At 38.9% G+C, this 18970-nt stretch overlaps 1 long non-coding RNA gene across 1 annotated transcript; it reads right to left on the bottom strand.

Moving 5' to 3' along the window:
- Positions 1-15713: 15713 nt before the first annotated feature.
- On the bottom strand, positions 15714-18400 carry LOC111266378 (uncharacterized). Its single transcript, XR_002684056.2, has 3 exons — positions 18362-18400; positions 18018-18142; positions 15714-16600 (listed from the first exon to the last, which is right to left on the bottom strand). It is a non-coding gene; the product is annotated as an uncharacterized LOC111266378 (long non-coding RNA).
- Positions 18401-18970: the final 570 nt, after the last annotated feature.

The following is an 18970-nucleotide window of genomic DNA, read 5'->3' as shown; positions in this document are numbered from 1 at the left end:
GGGCTACAGGAATCTGCCAAATTTTTTGCCCCGTCAATGGCCTCCGTTTCTGTTCAGTGTATCGACTGTGTCTACGATGCTTTTGGTGAAGCGTCGTCACCAATAATGAAGCTTTTCATTTCTGTAATCATTGTCCTTCTCGTAGATATATTTTACCGTTCAATTCACCAACGAATTTTTCCGGATCATTTTAACGTATTTTAGGTAATACTACTAACTAAACGCAGAAGCGACCGCTCTCACAAGTTTTATGGCAAAACTTTTCGACCGATGTGTGACAAATAAAAAGTTCTACCCGTGTGGAGGAGTCTAAACAAGTGTCTTACGGGCGCCCAGTGTGAACTGCGAAGCCCCGATCCACCAAGCTAACTCGTAGTGATATTACAGAGTTCTTTTGTCGTTGGGGTTTCTTTTCGGCATTTCTAAAACCCTAAATCCGATGCCATAAGGCACCAATTTTCCTCATCTCAAGGCAGATAGCAGTTCTTCCAGGCGGCTCTAATCTTATCTGTGTGATAGAACTATGAAGGTACAAAGGAAAAACGTCTTTTCTGACAGACCCACGCAGTCGGTAAGTGGTTCTCCAGTATCCATGCTGATCTTTTTGCTCCATTCTAAATTAATGTCATCTTCTTTCCTTATAAAACTTTAACCACTTACAAAGATAATGATAGCGGAGAGCATGTTTCCCTAGTACTCTCTTCGTTTCAGTTGACGCTAAGCTAAATTTGTGTTCCTTCAGTCCATTCACGTAAATGTCCACATTGATGACTGCGAGGTTGTTCTGGATAATTCGTATCTATCTTTCCCTTTGTCATAGTTTGTAGCAAGGGCAGGCTTGGCTGTTCGATCTACGTCCGACACAAGAGTGGCAGTGTCATGCTGGTCCCGCTTTCGCAATATCCATGCCCCCTTATCTGTCTCTATGTCTGCCTGCAACATTTTAACTAAACTCTTATTCTGTCGCTATATCGCAGTCAGAAGTGGGTCTCAGGGAAAAATTATTGAGAAGCTGCAAGTCGTTTAAAACAATGCAATTCTGACTCACTTTAAGCAAGCTCACTTTCAAATGCTGGCTCCTAGCCCAAAATTTGGTCTCCACGATTTCTTTAGGTACCGAGAGTAACCAACGGGAAGCTGTTGGTTGGCACCTTCTATCTTACGCGTTGAAAACCCAACGAAAGGCAATTGATGATGCATTGCTTCGAATATGCTGTCATGATAACCATAACCAACTGGCTATAACTGATTCTAATTTTAGCAGTAGTGAATGGTTTCCATGGTATATGGTTACCAGGCCGTTTTATAGGTTTGTTGAAAAAACCAAAATAAGTTCAACAGGGCCCACCTTAAATAGACCATTTAGTGAGGGCAAGTCCTTAGCGCTGTCGTGATAGGGCAGTATTGTGCTAACGAGGTGATGCTATACCAGTGAAGATGATTTCAAAGACTTCTCTGCATGATGAAAATAGCTGAAGGCGTTAAAACAAAAAATATGTTAGAACGTAAGCTCTAATCATCCCTAAAGATACAGCTGTGTTTGGGCAAGGGTCCTAAAAATCTCGTGGAATTTAAAACTAGGGCTAAGGACGACTCTCTGAAATGATCTTCTACCTAATTTTGTGAATCGAAATACGGAAAATACCGAAACAAGGTCCCTGTCTTTTACAAAAATTAAAGCATATGCTTTGTTTAAAAGTATAAATAGGCTTATTTACTAGGACAAACCTAGCCGAAAGATCTGTCTTATTAATGAAGCCACTCACTACACATAAATGGACGTGCAGACTTTCAGTTGTTTACTCATGAAGGTATCAATTCAATGCGGCAGTTCCTGGGCAGTAACAGTTAGGTAACAGCCCATCGACGATCCAACATATAGTGATTTTCTCGAAGCTCTGCAAATGTGGACTGAGTTATTACTCTTGAAAGAAATGGGGACGGCTCAGACGGTAATTGCAAGCCAGCGCGACACTGCTGATTGCGTGTTATGTGCATCTCTCTATTTGTGTAGCTGGCTGATCGTTCGCGAAAAAGGAAGCGTCAATAAAAACGATATTGACAACACTTTAGCTACCGACATACTAGCCGCCCCTCTGAGGTGTTTGTTCAGCAGAGATAGCGAGAAACAGGACGAAGATTCATTGTCCTCTTTGGCGGTGTCCGCTGTGTACACTGGGGCTATGTAGCAGTGTGACGATACCCGGAAAAGGTGCAAAAAGTCTCATACGTCGGGGGTTCGATCGTAATGCACAACACCCCAGACACGAGCACTTCGTCGAGCACAATTAATATAACAATAACATAAGCATGGAACATTGGGTAGTTATAGTAGCAAGCTAGTAGGAATATAGAACAGGTCTTCCATTATTGGATTAAAAGTTATGAGTACAAACGCGCACACACACATATATATATATATATAACGCAATAACGTCACTCTCCAGTCGTATAAAGAAAGAAACGTATCAGAAGTAACGTATATGCGCACTTAAATGGCTAGGCTAATCCTTAATAGATTTCAAAAGCTAATGCTGTATAAAAACGTATTGTATATTATATTGCTACTACGATTATTGTTACGAACTACTGAGCGCCTTTGGGGTCCTGCTTCGATCTTTTTGACACGTATCTATAAGAGAAACAAATAGACATAACCTGAATCAAGGATCGACAACGTAAAGAAAAAGCAAAACCTCAATTTCGGTTCCATTCTGATTATGGCGCGTCACTTACCTCTGAAAGGCCAAGGACGGGCGTCCCTGGTAATTTACACGTAAGGCTAATACCAAAAGGGTCCATAATCAGAACTTGACATCAAGTCTCTCAGCTTAACGTGAATAAAAATTCTTATTTGGTGCGATTAAACACGATTTATACAATGGCAGTTCCATCGACTTGTTTCAGTAGATGCGATACATGTTACGGCCTGACTTAAAACAAGAAAATCAATTACGTGTTTATACATTGTCACCTTTATTGAAGTCGGTATATTGCAGTCTCCGTCTGCCGACTTTAACGTGTACAGTGACGCTTTCTGAAAATGAATTTCAACGTGCAGTTTAAAATGAATCTCACATATGGCGTTATGAGTAGAACTTTATATGTCATCGAAAAAAGGGTTCCACTGCACTATCCCTCACGTTTGTTTATATAGGAAGTCCTACATGGGCAGCGAACTCGCAGGATACTTAGCATCTAATTAAAGACAAGAGCACCTTTGCTTATAAGCTATATGAGAATAGCACAGCCACAAATGTTCTTTAAATATCTGCCAATAGCTTACCCTAGTGTTATCTATACCCTGTTATTGTGGATTGTCAAACAAACATTTTCGGGCTATTTCAATTTGCTTTTCGTCTTTGTAGTGAGCCCGACTGGCAGAAAAGCTGGTCAGCCGTTCAAAATCACACATTCTAAAGTTCAGCACAATTCCTGTACATAGCACGAGCCAGCCGAAGCCCAAGCTCTCTGCCTCGAAAAGGCTACTTGAAGGCATCTACTCAATGCAACATGACTCTAAAGAGTTCCTTCACCGACCCATTCATCAAAAGGTCGAAACTCGAAAAACCTCTAAACTTGCTTACTAAAGAAAAATGAGATAAGCCACGTCAACTGGGCATGTCATGTACCCTATACAATAGATAGACGCACGCATTGTATATGGTTCCGTCACAATTATCACCAATTTAAACTGAAAATTTAAAGAACAAATAAAATAAATATCCTTGTAGTTAAGAAGATGACATTAATAAAGCTAGCTGATTAGTGGATGTAGCTCGGTGAGCGTTGTTACCCACGTGGAGCAATGACGTATTTATCCACGAAAAAAAGTTTATCTTTAAATGAAGATTGGGTTTAAAAATGTTGATCTCACTTAAAAAGTAATATACCGCTCAAATAAGTCCAGATATGTATGTTTTTGAGTAATATGTCTGACTGCTATGTTTCAATAGACTGGACGACTTCTGTCGATCGGTGCTTGGAGCTCTGAGCAGTAAGCGGTAATGCTGCAAATAGCGATTATAATTAGCGAGAAGAAGATAATAGTACTCGAGTTAACCGACTGTGTTGCCGGTAACGCGGTAACGGAAAACGTATCAAAGTGTATCAGACTTCTGCTCTAAACAGCATAATAACACCAATGGTTTAGATAATTACACTTCAACAAACAAGTAATGATAATTTTCTCATGACGTGTTTCTTCGGTTTCTGATGTCCTTTTTTGGACTCTCGTAATTTGTATTTATTATAATTCTAAATTGCCTAACTACCCCCCAATTGCAATTCCCGAGTTGGTCGCAGAAGTGTATAGAAGAAGAAGAATAAACCATTCTGGTTTATTCAGCAATATCTGATCGTGTACGTATTTTTTGTAAATAGCGTATGCCGTGTATAGCATCACGTAATTCAAACCAGACTCTTTTGCTAGCTGCAACTATCGTATTCTGCATCATTTCCATGGTCCATTTAAGAACTACGCGAGTATGATGGAAGTGCTTCTTCGAATTCTCGTATCTATTCAGAGGCGGTCGTGTAACACACGCTCGTTGCCTGGTTAGAAAGGCCTTTTCATTATACGCTATTTAAGCAATATATCCGTTCTTATGCCCTATGATGTCTTAAAGACACGTTTACTACCTCAATAGGACACATAAAACTTCTCAGAAAATTCATAATAACTGATAACGTAAAAGGCAAATGGAGTTCACGTGCATTATATGACTTCCCCATTTCGAGCGACTCATCTGCATGGCTTCCTTTTGCGGTACTTTGCAAATTCAGTCAAAAAAATATTTTATTTACTTATATAGATCTCGACTGTGGTCACGCAATGAGGCTTTTTTATGGGTGAATACTTCTATGTGACCACAAGAACAGTGCTGAAAGGTAACGCAGGATCAAAGATGGCCACAAGGCTTCTGATAATCAACTAAACGTTTTGCCTCCTCGTTTTAGAAATAACAGAGTCTCAGAAAACGATCAATCAGCTTGCCCCTTAACCTTGTGTGAAAGCTCCTTCTCCATGGATACGGCCAACATGATATCGATACTCTTTTTTCCACCGTGTGCCTTAGGCATGCACAAGAGGCGTCTTCGCATTAATGTTTGCCTAGAAAAACCAGTACAGTGGCAAGTAAAAATTTGCCACCGTGAAGCTGAGATCTGTTATTCAGTACGCCTATAATATAGCACGTATATTAACTAGAAAAAATGGATACGAACTTGAAACGACCTTGAGCAAGATCTTCATATATAGATTCGAGAGTCATCACTCAAAGGTAGCATTTATATTCATAATGCTGTCTGTGTATCCTCCTTCTCCTCATCGTTATCATTGTTGTCATTGAAAGTCAATTCTCCACTGCATGAAACTAAATTGTTGTATGAATGCGAAGTGACAGGTACCTAAGGGAAGTTTAGCCCGCGATGCTCGAACAATATTTTAGCCCCAGTTGCATAAAAAAAAAAGCACAGAAAAAGCCTTTCTGGTGGAATAAACACTCGACTACTCAATGTCAAATATTTTAAATATGTCATCTTATTGATACCACTTCGGGGCACAATCATACCCGCTTAGCGTCAATCGTTTCTAGCACCTATTTGGCAATAGACACAACGCTGGCCACAGGTGAGCCGTAGGTAACGCATCCATTACAGGAGCAAACACATCAAACGTTGTAGCGGTGAATATGGCCTGTCAGGCGTTTTCGCAGAATCAGAAAAAGAAGACAACTAACATGATATCGATAAGGCCATGATAAGGTTTGGTGTCTGTATTGCTCATTGCCAGTAACGAGGGTCTCTTGACGCTGTGGTGGAGAAACTCGTAACCGACTAACGTGTTTAAATGATAATTATGTAAATCAATAGAGTTCTTGGTATTAATATTACATCTTGTAGGGACAAAAGCTAAAGTCCGACAGCAGGCGACACAAATGTGTGATCAGAACGCGAACAGCTGAGTAAATTATTCTGACCTATAAGGCAGATAGCATAATTCTGCGATGTGTTTTTCTCCTGACAGGAAAAGGCTCTTTTCATCAGTAATGTCAGCAGAACGTGTATCGCTAAGAGTTGTTGCCAGCCGCAATGAACAACAAGAATGTGAGACTTGTAGTTCTAAGGGCCGCACCCAGACGCAGCATCGTTGTGTGGACACCTTTTGGCGTAAAGTTCAGGACCAGTTGGGCCTGCTTGCCGGTGAAACTTGTGACAAAAGTAGGAGTCGCGTTTAGCTGGCTAGTTAGGCAGCAGCCCTCCTTCATTCCATAATAAAAATCCGTTGCATTCACTCGGAAATCGAATCAATTTTTTTTATTTATTTAATCGGAAGTCACATATACCTAAATATATGCACTGGGGTAACATAGTTGTTCTGGTGTCGTTTATCTGTCGAATCCTGAGTCAGAAGATTGACTTCCGCAAAAGTCAATTTTACAGGGAAGTAAGTACAGACGAAAACTTGGATTCCAATTCATTTTATAGTTATGAACTATACAATAGGGACACTAACATAGATACATAAACAGCTACCGATATTGTTTAACAGGATATATCTCCTAAGCTATCGCCCCTTACTTTGCGTATTTGTAAATAAGATTTTATCATTATTGCTTTTATATTGTGTTAGATCTACCCGTATCTATGTAGTTTAGATAAACATTGACCGACTGACAAGTCAGCTCATTTTAAACGTTTATTCATTTTACTCTAGATTTCTCTAGATAGGTGAAGTTCTTTTTTCTTAGTATTTTTTATCATTTATTGCGTTATCTCTATTGCTTACTAGCCTGACTTTTTGCTAGACTATTTTTGTGTTTTCGAAATTTTAACTATATAGTTTGTTTGATAGGTTTACTGATAGGACGTTCATTTTGCCTGGAGTTAATGTTACTCTATGACTAGCTATGGGCATAAGGAAGTACTGCTCTGACTAATATCACTGGTTTCAAAGAGCTGCTTAAAAATAGGCTAAAACTATTTTTCTTTCTGCAATAGTACCGCCTTGTTTAGATGTACAATGTGTCTTTCGTCGAACCGGTAATGATAATTAGATCTAAGGTAAATCTCGGCCATTTTTTTCTAAAAAAAAAGAAGCAACGAACTATTATCTCAACAGAAACACTCGTTTGAAAACAATAACTGCAGGCAAACTACGCTTGTGTGTTTTTAAACCTTTGCTTAATAAAATATCCGCATTACTCCTCTCCAAAAATCCACGCAATCGAGTTACATGGGCCTCTGTCAATCGTTCAAAATCTCTGAGGAATCAATCTCGTCGTTCAAGGTCCTCTATATTGAGACATCCTTCAGGTTGAAGTATGCGTCTTCTATTGATTTTTGCTTTTTTATTGCGTTTTTATTGATTTAGACAACGTGGAATTGTACTGACTGGATTCATCGGATAGCACACAAAGGACGATGGCTTGCAAAAATCAGCCGGACTATTGTAAAATACCGCAGCTTAATCGAAAGCAATCGTCCCGTCTTACAACGAACACAGACACGTTTTTTTTGCCGAAAGCGAAAACCCGGTGTACTGATCAAGAATAGATGCGTGCGACTGACTCTTTGAGAGCAAAACAATATTTTAAATCTATATTTTGATGACAAATATATAATTTTTATTATATTTTAATATGTTCAACTTGGTTGACAACAGGCGAAAAAAATACACATATTCTATATATATCATATATAGATTCTATGTAGCATCGCGCTTCGCTTTACCTGCACAAACTACATTTTCTCCATTTTATCATACATGCAGTGCAGTACACGTCTAGCGTACGTATTTTAATGGTTACGAGATGTTGTTTAACAGTCACATTCTCATCTTTGCCACGCATTTTTTGACAAACAATCCGACTTTTTACATCGCGCGTCATATCTTTCACAAGCGTTTCACCGTGATTTTATCGTTACTTACTCTTTTTTCAACAGCTATTGTCTTGTTGTGACGATATAATGATAATAATATTATTCCTAAAGAGGACACAATGTTGTCCTTATGTTATCAGTTTTCTATTCTAACATCTCTGTTCACTACTGCCGCACTGCGACATTGTTTTGTATTCATATAGCAAGGGGCGTCTGCTAGAAGTGTGGGAATTATAAACAAAAGGGGAAAAGTCAGCAGAATTTGTCATAACGCCATTTCTTTACTAGTTTTTCTCAGATACGTTGGACTAATAAATCGAACTTGATTAGCTTCCACCTGACCCAGTTTATGTGTGATATGGAAATAGTATCTTCTATTTCAAGAAAAGAAAGTACCTATATTCAACCGAAAAATCTCGTACAGAACCAAACAATCCGTGTATAGTTTGAGGAGTATGCGCAAGTCGACCTAGTGGTGCGGTCTCGTCCTCCTACATATTATACCAAAAACTAGTAGATAAGTTCACCTTGACAATGGGAATTTCATTTGGTTTAAATAAAAGAGGAAATAATTTTTAGCTTAGGCAACCTCAATCGGTGACCCAGTTTTAGCTACCACTCACGCCCATCTTTAAAGTAACTTCCCAGTTACATTTTCTCAGAAGTTACATATATGTATTTGCCACAAAATGGTTAACGTTTTTTTACTATGTAAAGCGACAAAGTTTTCTAACCAAGGGTATTTTGCATGCGTTGGAAAGAGCACAATCGGAACTATACGCTGACTTGGGCGAAACACCCCAGCTAAACTCGTACAATTTTTTGGCGAGTCATTAAGGATGTATGAAGCCGCGTCTTATTATGATGAAACATAACTTCGCTCCTTTCTAGTCTTAGCCGGGAGTTTTTCTTGCACACATCGCCTTAAATGATCAAACTGTTCTCGATAAGGTGACGCTTTGGTTTATTTGAAGGAAGACCACTCTTCTGTAATCTTACCGAATACACAGCACCAATATCTTTAAACAGGTATCGGTTATAATTCTCGTTTGAATGGCACTAACAGGTTTACAGGTAACAGGCAGTAACAGGTGCGTGGACTGAAAACATTGTTGACTATCCACCCTCCATCACCCATAACCGTCTCTGTAAAAGCAGGGCTCAACTTCAGAAAACGACTGGCCTGTGAGGCTCATGCGTTGGTGATCGGCCCAATCATAGGAGACCTAGATGTCTGGTCGGTTAACGTAACCGCTGTACGTTTGAGCGGCGCATTTTAATGAATGCTCTTGTGTTTTCCGCAATCTGGTGAAAGCTCATAAATTAACTCTTATCGAACTACAGTGAGAGTTTGAGCATCCTAATAGTTAAAGCGTCGATCTGCTTCTTGACAATACAATGGGCTATAGTGCTGGGTACATATATATCACACATTTCTTTATGAGTTTAACTAGCATCTAGCCGACTTCGTAACTGAGATCTGCACCTCCAAAGGCTTCTACAACTGACCAAAACGTGTAACTGAATCAAATATGACGCAAGACAAAAGCCATAAGATAGTAATTCTAAAAATCAAATGAATAATCGGAACGAATGCAGGAAATACGACCTTATAAGGCCGAATCATAAAGGACTATCGCATTGCCCGAACCGCTCTACCTATGGGTAAGGCCTGCATATTAACTTTTCAACTTCTTAATGAAAATGGCCATATAGACATATCGATAACTAATGAATAGTCTGCAAGTGCAAAGAAAGCGTAACACAGCTAGCTAATTAATTTCTTTATGTAAAGCTCCCCTGAGAAACTGATCTCTAACTGTGAATTGTGATAGATAATCGCGCATCCGTCTTGGTTGTCGTAACAGAGACTTGGACGGCCAAGCATCTACTGAAACCACGTTCTTCGTCGAAGCTTCAAGTCCTGCCAACCACATTTGTTTAAGTGTGGTTGGCAGGACTTGAAGCTTGTGCAAGCGAAGGAAGTTATAATCGCAAACATCTAATTTTTTAAAGGAACAATCCAGAGATTCCGTAACGATGATTTAGCGGAGCTTTTCAAATGAATTCAGCTAGCAATACAAAGTCTGCAGTAAAGGTGACGTGGAGGTATAAAGTTAAAGAGGAATATAACACATCCGAGTTGTGAGTTTCCATTGGCTCGATGTTTAGTTATAAGTAAAGAAAACATAATGGTGCCAGTTTTCTCAAAATAGTTACGCACAAAGGTAAATTAAAGTTTGGTAAATTAAAGTGAAGGTTTGACGATAAAGAGGAATAGACTACTTTGAAATTTGCACGGAATTTCTTTTCGGGTGGAAGAGCTGAATGCAGAAAAGGATGGTAGGGGATCACTTAGGTCTTTCGAGAGGCTTTTTAGTCCAACTTAAGTACTGAACTAATTGGCTAACGGTGAGACAAAAAATGATGTGTCACGCCACACCTTCAGTCACAAAACATAAGTCAAGTGTGGACCACAGGACGAGGGCTACCATGCTCAACCACTACGTTGTTGCTCCGTCTAAAAGCCGGCCTAAGCAATACAAAGATTTTTTGCCATCTCAATTTTTTTCTGCCATCTAAAAAAAACAATTAAAATTAGCTTCACGGGGCATTTTATAAAATTCGATTGATAAACCAGAACGTTACGGTCAGCAGAATGGATTAACTGAAGGTCCTCTGTATAACCGACTGTAGCCATCGAGTAGTTCTCACCCACATGAACCTTCGGTCAATGTCTGGACCTTATTTTCATGGGAAATCTGCTACTATATCAGAGCAAATCAGTGAGATGAGCGGCAATGCCTTTTTCACCGACGACTGATGAGTACAACGTGGACCGCCGCATAGAGTCAATACAATATTGTAATTGTCCTTATTGTATGGTTCTTAGTAGGCACAGATTTTTTTGCGGATATGTTAGACGAAGCAATCTTGTAAATCGGTAGGGATGTACATATGAATCGCTGCTATCTTCTTTAAATCAGCGTGACAAAGAAAGAATAAAAATTTGTAAAGCGATGCTTACGTTTTTTGCAAAAGAGAAGCCCGCGCACAATATACATATGTGGTTGATGATCGTCCATAAGCGTTTTCAGTGGATTTACGGGGCAGTAAAAAACCGAAAGAAGTCGACTATACCTTATAGAGTCACAATTATTAGTCTTGTGTTTTGATGAATCACGAGCTATTACTCATGACAGTATATATATATATATATACATATGCAGGTATTAGTAGATTAGCGTCTCTCTCGCTATTGCTTTTCATTTAATCACAAAAACGTGTTGTATGTTACATGCTATCCCACGGCGGTGCATGTTTTCTTTTTTCTACATTGCTGTCGTCGTCCTCTAACTAGTTGTACTTCTTTTCTGTAAGTTAAACCTATTTTAGGTCACTGATTACGTTAACAACACCAATAACTCGCAGGACACCTCCATTGAAGCTTTCGGGAAATTTCACAAAAATTAACATTGTACGCGGAAAGTGAAAATAAAGTTCATGTTTCTTCAGAAAATATAATGAGTATGTATGCTTAATTCTAGCCATCCAACGCAGGACAAACCAATTTAAAATGTCTACCTAGCAGGGAAACATATAGACGCTTTTTAATTTATTAAAGCACACTTTAAAGCATACTGTTATATACAAATATTGTTCTCTTGGTAACGTGGTAATACAGAATAATACAGGCCCATGTCGTGCAAAGGGAGACGCCGATGTTGCTAATTATACTCAGAAGGTATTTAAAGGCCCGTACAGTTTCTGCACATTTAAGTGTGCACCTCGAATATAATAAGATTATTTGCTTGTTACACGTAAAGAACATAGCCCGAATGACGTCAATCATCTCGGGAGAAATATTCTTACGTCAATTATCTTCCTGTCTTATAGTCTGCTCCGTTCTGGATGCGCCCTACGTACAAATCGCTTTACCTAGGGAAATCTTCACCAATGGAAATTTAAGTACTCTCACATTACATATTTATTGTTGCCTAAACATTCCGCTTGTCCGTTTCGTTAAGTGCGACAAATCATAGAAATGACTCTGCCTGTATAAGTGCTTTTTACCGTCGTGGAAGCCATATATCACTCATCTACAAGTTTTGCCCCGCATTCATCGGAAGCGTCAGACGAAGGGTGGAAGAAGAAATTATTCGGCAATATTCTTAGCGTACATTGGAACTGTGGAACGTCGCCCCCAGCTTTCTGGGGTAAAAAGGTAATATCACATTTTCCAGTACGGAGCACATACCCATCTCACAAACATTAATTGTTAGTAGTTGGCGTTACTGATGCGGTGATAGACATGCGAAAGCAACGGCGTAAATTCAAGTCTAGGGACACAGCTTGACAGAAAGCTATTAAATAAATTTCGCCAATTGCTATGTTCCCATTATTATGAAGCGTTGTTGTCATGGCACTAAGAAACACTGATTCCAGTTACCGCCCTGGAAGTTTCTATACTCGGAGCTAGTTCCGTCGATATACGCGAAAAGTCTTTATATCAATCATTAAATCTTCTTCTAAAAATGGCAACGAGCCAGAGACGGCTTTCGTCAACATATTCAACATTGACATCATGACGTCCTGTCTAGCAAGAAACGATTAACGATTTACCTACGGCCATTCCAACCTGTCAGCCTGAGGATGTTAGTAGGATCTAGTGTGCCTGCGTTTAGCCTCCTCATGTGGCCCTAAAGGCTCTAGGGCAGCTTAAACAAAAACACATGGCCACGTTACTTATCATTAATCATTGTAGGTTAATTGTATCGGTTTCATTATTAAAGCTTACTTAGCGTTATTCTCAAGCCGGATTTTTTTACTGTTATTGATAGCATTCAGGATCCACCTAGAACACCTACTGAACATCCTTGAAGCTATTACCTGAACATCTTCTGCATAGCTCTTATATAAATAGTTAGGGTTGACAGAAGGACTACGTGCTCGTACGTCTGCTGAAATTCATTTATATGTTACATATTTTCCATAATCAGCTAGGGGCTAGGGGCAGCTAAGGGGCCAATCGCATGAAGATTCTCTTTGAAGTGCTGAAGAAGAGTTTTCAATAATACCCACATGCATAAATAAAAAAGGTGTCGAAATATACTTGTATATTTATACAAATTGTTGTCGGACCTGATTAATGTATACTAGCCCAGCTGCCAAATCACGAGCCCCAAAGAACACAGGGGCGTTGAGCAATTGTAAACTTTCGGACATGCTGACTACACTTCTGCACTCGATTTTCAAATAACAAAGCCACTCAGTACAGCCATCTATTCAGCATAGTTTGCTATAACCCCAATAGTATCTTACTGGACACGTAGCATAAAAGCTGGACAGAGACACGATATCGGTTTAAGAATCGGCGGAATAATTTATAGTCTATATATATAAGAAATGTTTCTATATCATAGACCTAGTTGTTCAAAAAAAAATGTCCGAATCTATTTATAAAATAGAATTAATCAGCTATTTTTGTACTCTTTACCGCAATTCGTTTCGGAGTGACACCTTTGTAAATAGTAAATTTTCGCCTTAGATTCATGCTTATATTGAAATACTATTACAAGCCGTTTCGTGTTTTCATTGGGTCAGCGGAGCAAACATAATCAGTAATATGCGAACTGATGACGACATACTGTTTTACTTCCAAAATATACCTTAACTCGATCGGCTAAAGTTATTTCCAGGCTATTTTTTTCCAGAATTCGTAAGAAAAAGATGTATGTCACCAATCGTGCTGTGAACTTGTCTATATTTGAGTGACGTGTAAGAGGAGGACTGAGTTCTAGTAATCTCTCAAGTTAAACTGTCAGATCGTTTTTTAAAATGTAGTTTATGATATTTAAGTGAAAATGGAATTACTTATTGGCAAATACTATGCCGGGGTTATGAAACGATTTGCTCAAGCGCTAGATACTGCAGTTGGCTCAAGACGTGGACACTTCAATGGCCTAAAAGAAAGACTATATAAAGCAAATGAATTAGTACCTAAGGAGCAGCGCCAATGAAACGTTTTGGAACAGAATGAGAGACTCAGATACGGGATGCTATACATAAAGTTCTAGTATAGCTAATCGGAATAAACTAACATAGTAAGAAATATATTCAACAGCTTAGATTACATGAACGTGCATCAAGCAGGATCGCTATCTCTTTTATAGTTGTACAAAAATAAAACGAGTAATATAAATATCTTATATTTAGTAAAATGAAAATTATATAATGTAAAAATAATAATAATTACGTTGACATACAAGTAACGAAACTGTTATTGAATAAGCAAGTATCTACACTCATACGAAGAATTACAGTTATTATTATATGAAATTACGCACATCTGACACTGGCATCAACTTCGTGATGGATAATTGTTGTTCAGATTTCAAGGTTTAGATGACGAACGAGAACGCCATGAAGTTGCACTCGCTTAACAGAGATAAGCGAGTAAATGTGGAACGAGAGCGTGCCCGATATGTGCTGCAAAACTTCTCTGGACGATATGCTGTAAGTTTAACTTACCGTTCGTTGCTAAATCGTCTCGAAGTTCGCCGCTGCCGTTATGACTGTACATACTGTGAAGTCCCAGTTCCTCGGTTTGGCAACCTACCTAACATACAGTGACTATAAAATCCATTTGTTATATTACCTGTGAGTTTGTTTATCCATTTCCTATTGGAAAGTTGATACAAATCCCATTATATTGTTTAATATTTATTATTGAATCTAAATAATCTTTTCATTTGGGAATTTACACTGCTCAATCTAGAAATGACGATAATTCCCACTCAGGCTTATTTTTACAATTTCATGCTGAAAAACCCACTGAAAAACTTAATTGATCCATATTGACTTGATTATCCATATCATCATCACTTTTAAAATTATGAACAAGGTCTTAGAATAGTTTCGAAAACTGTAGCGAGGCTGAACAACATGGTCTAGGTAAACTTACCAGGTTTTCTTGCAATCCGTCGATTGGCTAACTCAATAAAAGCACATTGGCGGCACAATTTTAATATCAGAGGGTCAGTAGCTCGAAAGAATTCTTTTGGAAGTACGGAATTGCAACACTGCACGGTTTCGTAGTAGGTATTCCTATTTTTTTTTATGACGATTCTAGTCTATAGAACGTTTACGTACTTATGGATGGCTGACGTCCAAAACAAGCTGTGTTTCGCTCGGTACTCTGAGCGTAGTGGCCTGTTTACCTAGGATTTCAACACCAATTGAATATGGTTTCAGGATGTTGACGATACGGTACAGTCATGTCAGTGCTATAAATCTGTCGCAACGCTTCATTATAGGGGGCACCAAGAGCAAACAGCAGAATGCCGGCTGTGGCTGATATAGGCCGACTAACCCGTGGGAATAATCTGAAGGAGGATCCACAACGTTCACAGGCTTGCCCTTATCTATAAACCTGTTGTAGTTGGTAATATTTTCTTAGTCTCGTTGCCATTGCAAGGCCTTGATTCAACTACTGTGCTTTAGCAAAGTCATTTCCGACCCAAAGAAGCTTATCGTTTTAAATCTAGCACAATAGTATCGTCTGCTCTATTTATTAAAAAACCTATTAATTTGTACTCGACAAGCTGACGTTTCCGTGATCAAAAGGATTAACTCAAGCAGCGTGGTTAAGCAAACTCCAACTTTGGCACTACACACTTCACGGCCTACTTTGTTTGTGTGATGGGTCGAAGCTCTTAAACCACGATTGCGTCTAATATTGTTCATCGCATCTGGAGCGCGGTCCCTGACGAGTTTTCCCTTAATATTATACGCATTAGTATATTGTTTAATTACTCTATTTATTTCAGTTTTCATTTGAAACTGTACATGAACCCAATGTGTGTTCCCGATCTCACAGTCTCAATGTTTTTTTCTAAGTAACTCTAAGCAATTTCATTAAAGTAAAATTATAGTTCTATGAAATATTTCGTCGCCGACTGTCTTTCCTCAAACTCGTTTCAAAGGTCGCTCTATCTCCTTTCTTTCAACTTTCAAACTTTCCCGTAATGTTCTGCCCGGAGTGGAAGTGAATGAAGTGGTAATGCTTTTAAGTCATAATAGGTATAAAGTCATAATAGGATGAAAGATAACACATTTTATAAACTCTAACGTATGGGTACCAACTATATACATCGTCGACATTCCGCTAACACGGCAGCCTTATAGGAGCTACTGTTTTCGTACCTGTCGTTAATGAATTGAAGAAAAAAAGATCGTCGAGTGATTGTTTAATCTTTAGATTAGATTAAGTGGTTAATTCTCATCATGCTATCTCAACGAACAGCTTATGTGAATGAGGCTTTCCCTCGCCCGCCAAAAAACTCATATTTTAAAAAAACGTAATGTATTATGACAGCAACAATAGACGTATATAGGCAAGATGCATAGACTGCGCTATCAATCGGAAGCCGAAATTTTCTGGCTCAATAGATGTGTTACGTTGCGCACTTTGACTTAATTATTTAAAGTCAATTACCACCTACTTCAAAGAGAATGAAAAATTTGATCGTCGACGTCGGAGGGTGCACGATAGCTTACACTTCATCGGATCTGTTTCTGAAGATGCCGGGATGGGACCCTGGACAGACGTCTTAAAATTCTGAGGATGTTTAATTATGACCTCAGGCTGGAAAGCATTCAGTAGCGAAGCAGGATTAGGTAGAGCAGGCCCATCAGGCTGCCTTGTCGACTTAACCTGCGATCATTTAAAATGAGATCATCTATCAGTACATCTGGCTAATAAAAATTAGGTCTAGCAATTAACTATATGTTGAGTTATGACAGCCAGTTACCATATATTTAACCTGGATTATTATTGATAGTACTTTTCGATTACAGTGCTATAAAATATCAAAGGTGATTCCGCTAAACAGTGAACTCCGTATGTCTAATAACCCAAAAGCTAGACGTGCCTAAAATACTCGCGGATCATAGCGGCATGGCCAATGGCTCGGGCAAAGTAGATGAACGTGTATCCATTATTTGCGGTCTAAAAGACAGTCAAGAGGTGTATTACACTATTGAATTGTATATATATATATATATATTTCTGAATGATTCTACAATCTAGTGCTCCATGTTGAATCTTAAGCAAAATTATGGGCACAATAAAGCAGGAAAGTGTCTTGCATCGATTCGTTATTGCATTTTTGGCCACCAAAATAGTTTTTTTTCCTTCGAACGCACACCAATCTTGCGTGTTACAAATAGTTTTTTTTTTTTTTTTTTTTTTTGTATATGAGAGCTCCGAGCAGTTGATTAGCCATTGCATCCTGTTCACCCTTCAGGTTCAAATGAGGAAAACAAGGCGACTTTGGCAAAAAGTCTTTCAAGCTGAACTCCGTGAATACCAATAACGAAGTAAAATTCATCTCTTATTAATACTATGACAAATTAAGGAAGATGAAATTCCTGATTTTTGTATAATATATATATATATATATAAATAATGTTAATGTAAGAGCAGTTTAACTAATAAGCATCTAACATGTCTACAGTAAATCAACAATATATTTACTATGTCAAGGTGATGGGTCTAAGTTAACAGAAGCTGATTTATAACAAATTATGCCAGACAAAAGATTCATTCCAATGTTATAGTTACGTTATCGAATAAGCATAGGTATTGAAACACGAGTAGGCAAAAGCGATCAATCCACGACTACTCCGCCTCTCAGGGCGACACGATTTCGTGTATATACATGTATCCAAGGGCTATTTTTCCACACAAGATATAGCTTCCAATCCAACCCGCTCGAAGATGCTAGCATTAGAATGATGCGACTACCTCCAAGTGCTTTCAGCACTTTCCGAACGTGGGCATAACATGTCCAAGATCGTAACCGTACCGTCAATATCCGACATGACCATCCTATCCGTATCTTCCCCCAATAGTACAGTTATACTAGTGTTGTCGAAAATAGTCACCTTAGCTTCACTCGCGCTAGTTACTACTAACTAATTATTGTCGTTCGAGAGATAAAAGGAGTCAATAATGTATGTATGTGGTCGCTACGCGCTACTTTTCGGCTTGGGAGACCGCAAAAAACGGCTGCGAATTCCTGATAATACGAACCCTTAGAGAGGTGGTCACGCTGAACGTTAACACCTACCTGTCTTGAGACCCAAAAAAGTAGGACAAAGTGGCCCTTCCTACTGTGGTGAACATTTCTCCATGAGATCCCAGCCATTCGTTATATTCCTGGCTATCCATGAAGCCTTCCTGTAGCGAGCATTTCTGAAATGCCATAATCATAACATTGGCTTGCGGTCCAAGGAAGCACATGGAAATAATGAATCAAAAATGAAACCAACTTCAAATAATAACATATGGTAAAGGCCCGCTTATAGCCTTCAAACTTCATTTACTTACGTGAAAACATATAATATATACGCACATGTTAGTGCTGCCTACCGATAGCGATCGTGAGTTGGTTAGGATTTCATCTCTACCTACCCCTGAATCAGACCGCTGACCCGCACACGGCCACCTGAAAATTGTAAGTACATTGGCAGTTGGTAAGTGAATTATTCTTACTTGCGGTAAATACATCATAACTTTGTTTATACGCATAGGCATAGCGGATCTAATGGATTAGATAGCTTTACCAATTAAGCTATAGCTATAGCTTTGGCGTTCTTTTCGTCTGTCTGTCCAAAACGTTATCTTCAGCGCCGCGAACACAGTCGTGCACAGTTCGAAAAGATACCGGCTGTTGCTTCGTCAGGTCCGGGTGGGGAATTTCTAAGCTTTGCAAAACGCACGCTTACTGTCACCATAACAGGCTGTTTTAGTAGAAAAGAACCACATTTTCGGTGTTTACATTTGCTTACTCTTGTTGATCACCGTAATTGTTGATTTCGTGGACAGAGTCGATAGTTTGATGGAGAAACGAAAGCGGAAAGAGCGATTAACTAAAGGGAAATGAAGCTAAACAACTTTCTAAACGAACTCGTTCGAACCTCCACGGCAGTTACGCCTCGCAACATTCGTGTCATTCAAAAGCCTTTTGCTTCAACTTAGTTGCAGATCATACACTGAGAATGTGTTCTAGGCTTGACTCCA

Source organism: Varroa jacobsoni, unplaced genomic scaffold (assembly GCF_002532875.2).
Source record: "Varroa jacobsoni isolate VJ856 unplaced genomic scaffold, vjacob_1.0 scaffold_114, whole genome shotgun sequence".
NCBI classification, from domain to species: Eukaryota; Metazoa; Arthropoda; class Arachnida; order Mesostigmata; family Varroidae; genus Varroa; species Varroa jacobsoni.
Note: the sequence above shows the minus strand (reverse complement) of the source record. Positions and strands in the feature narration are given on the sequence as shown.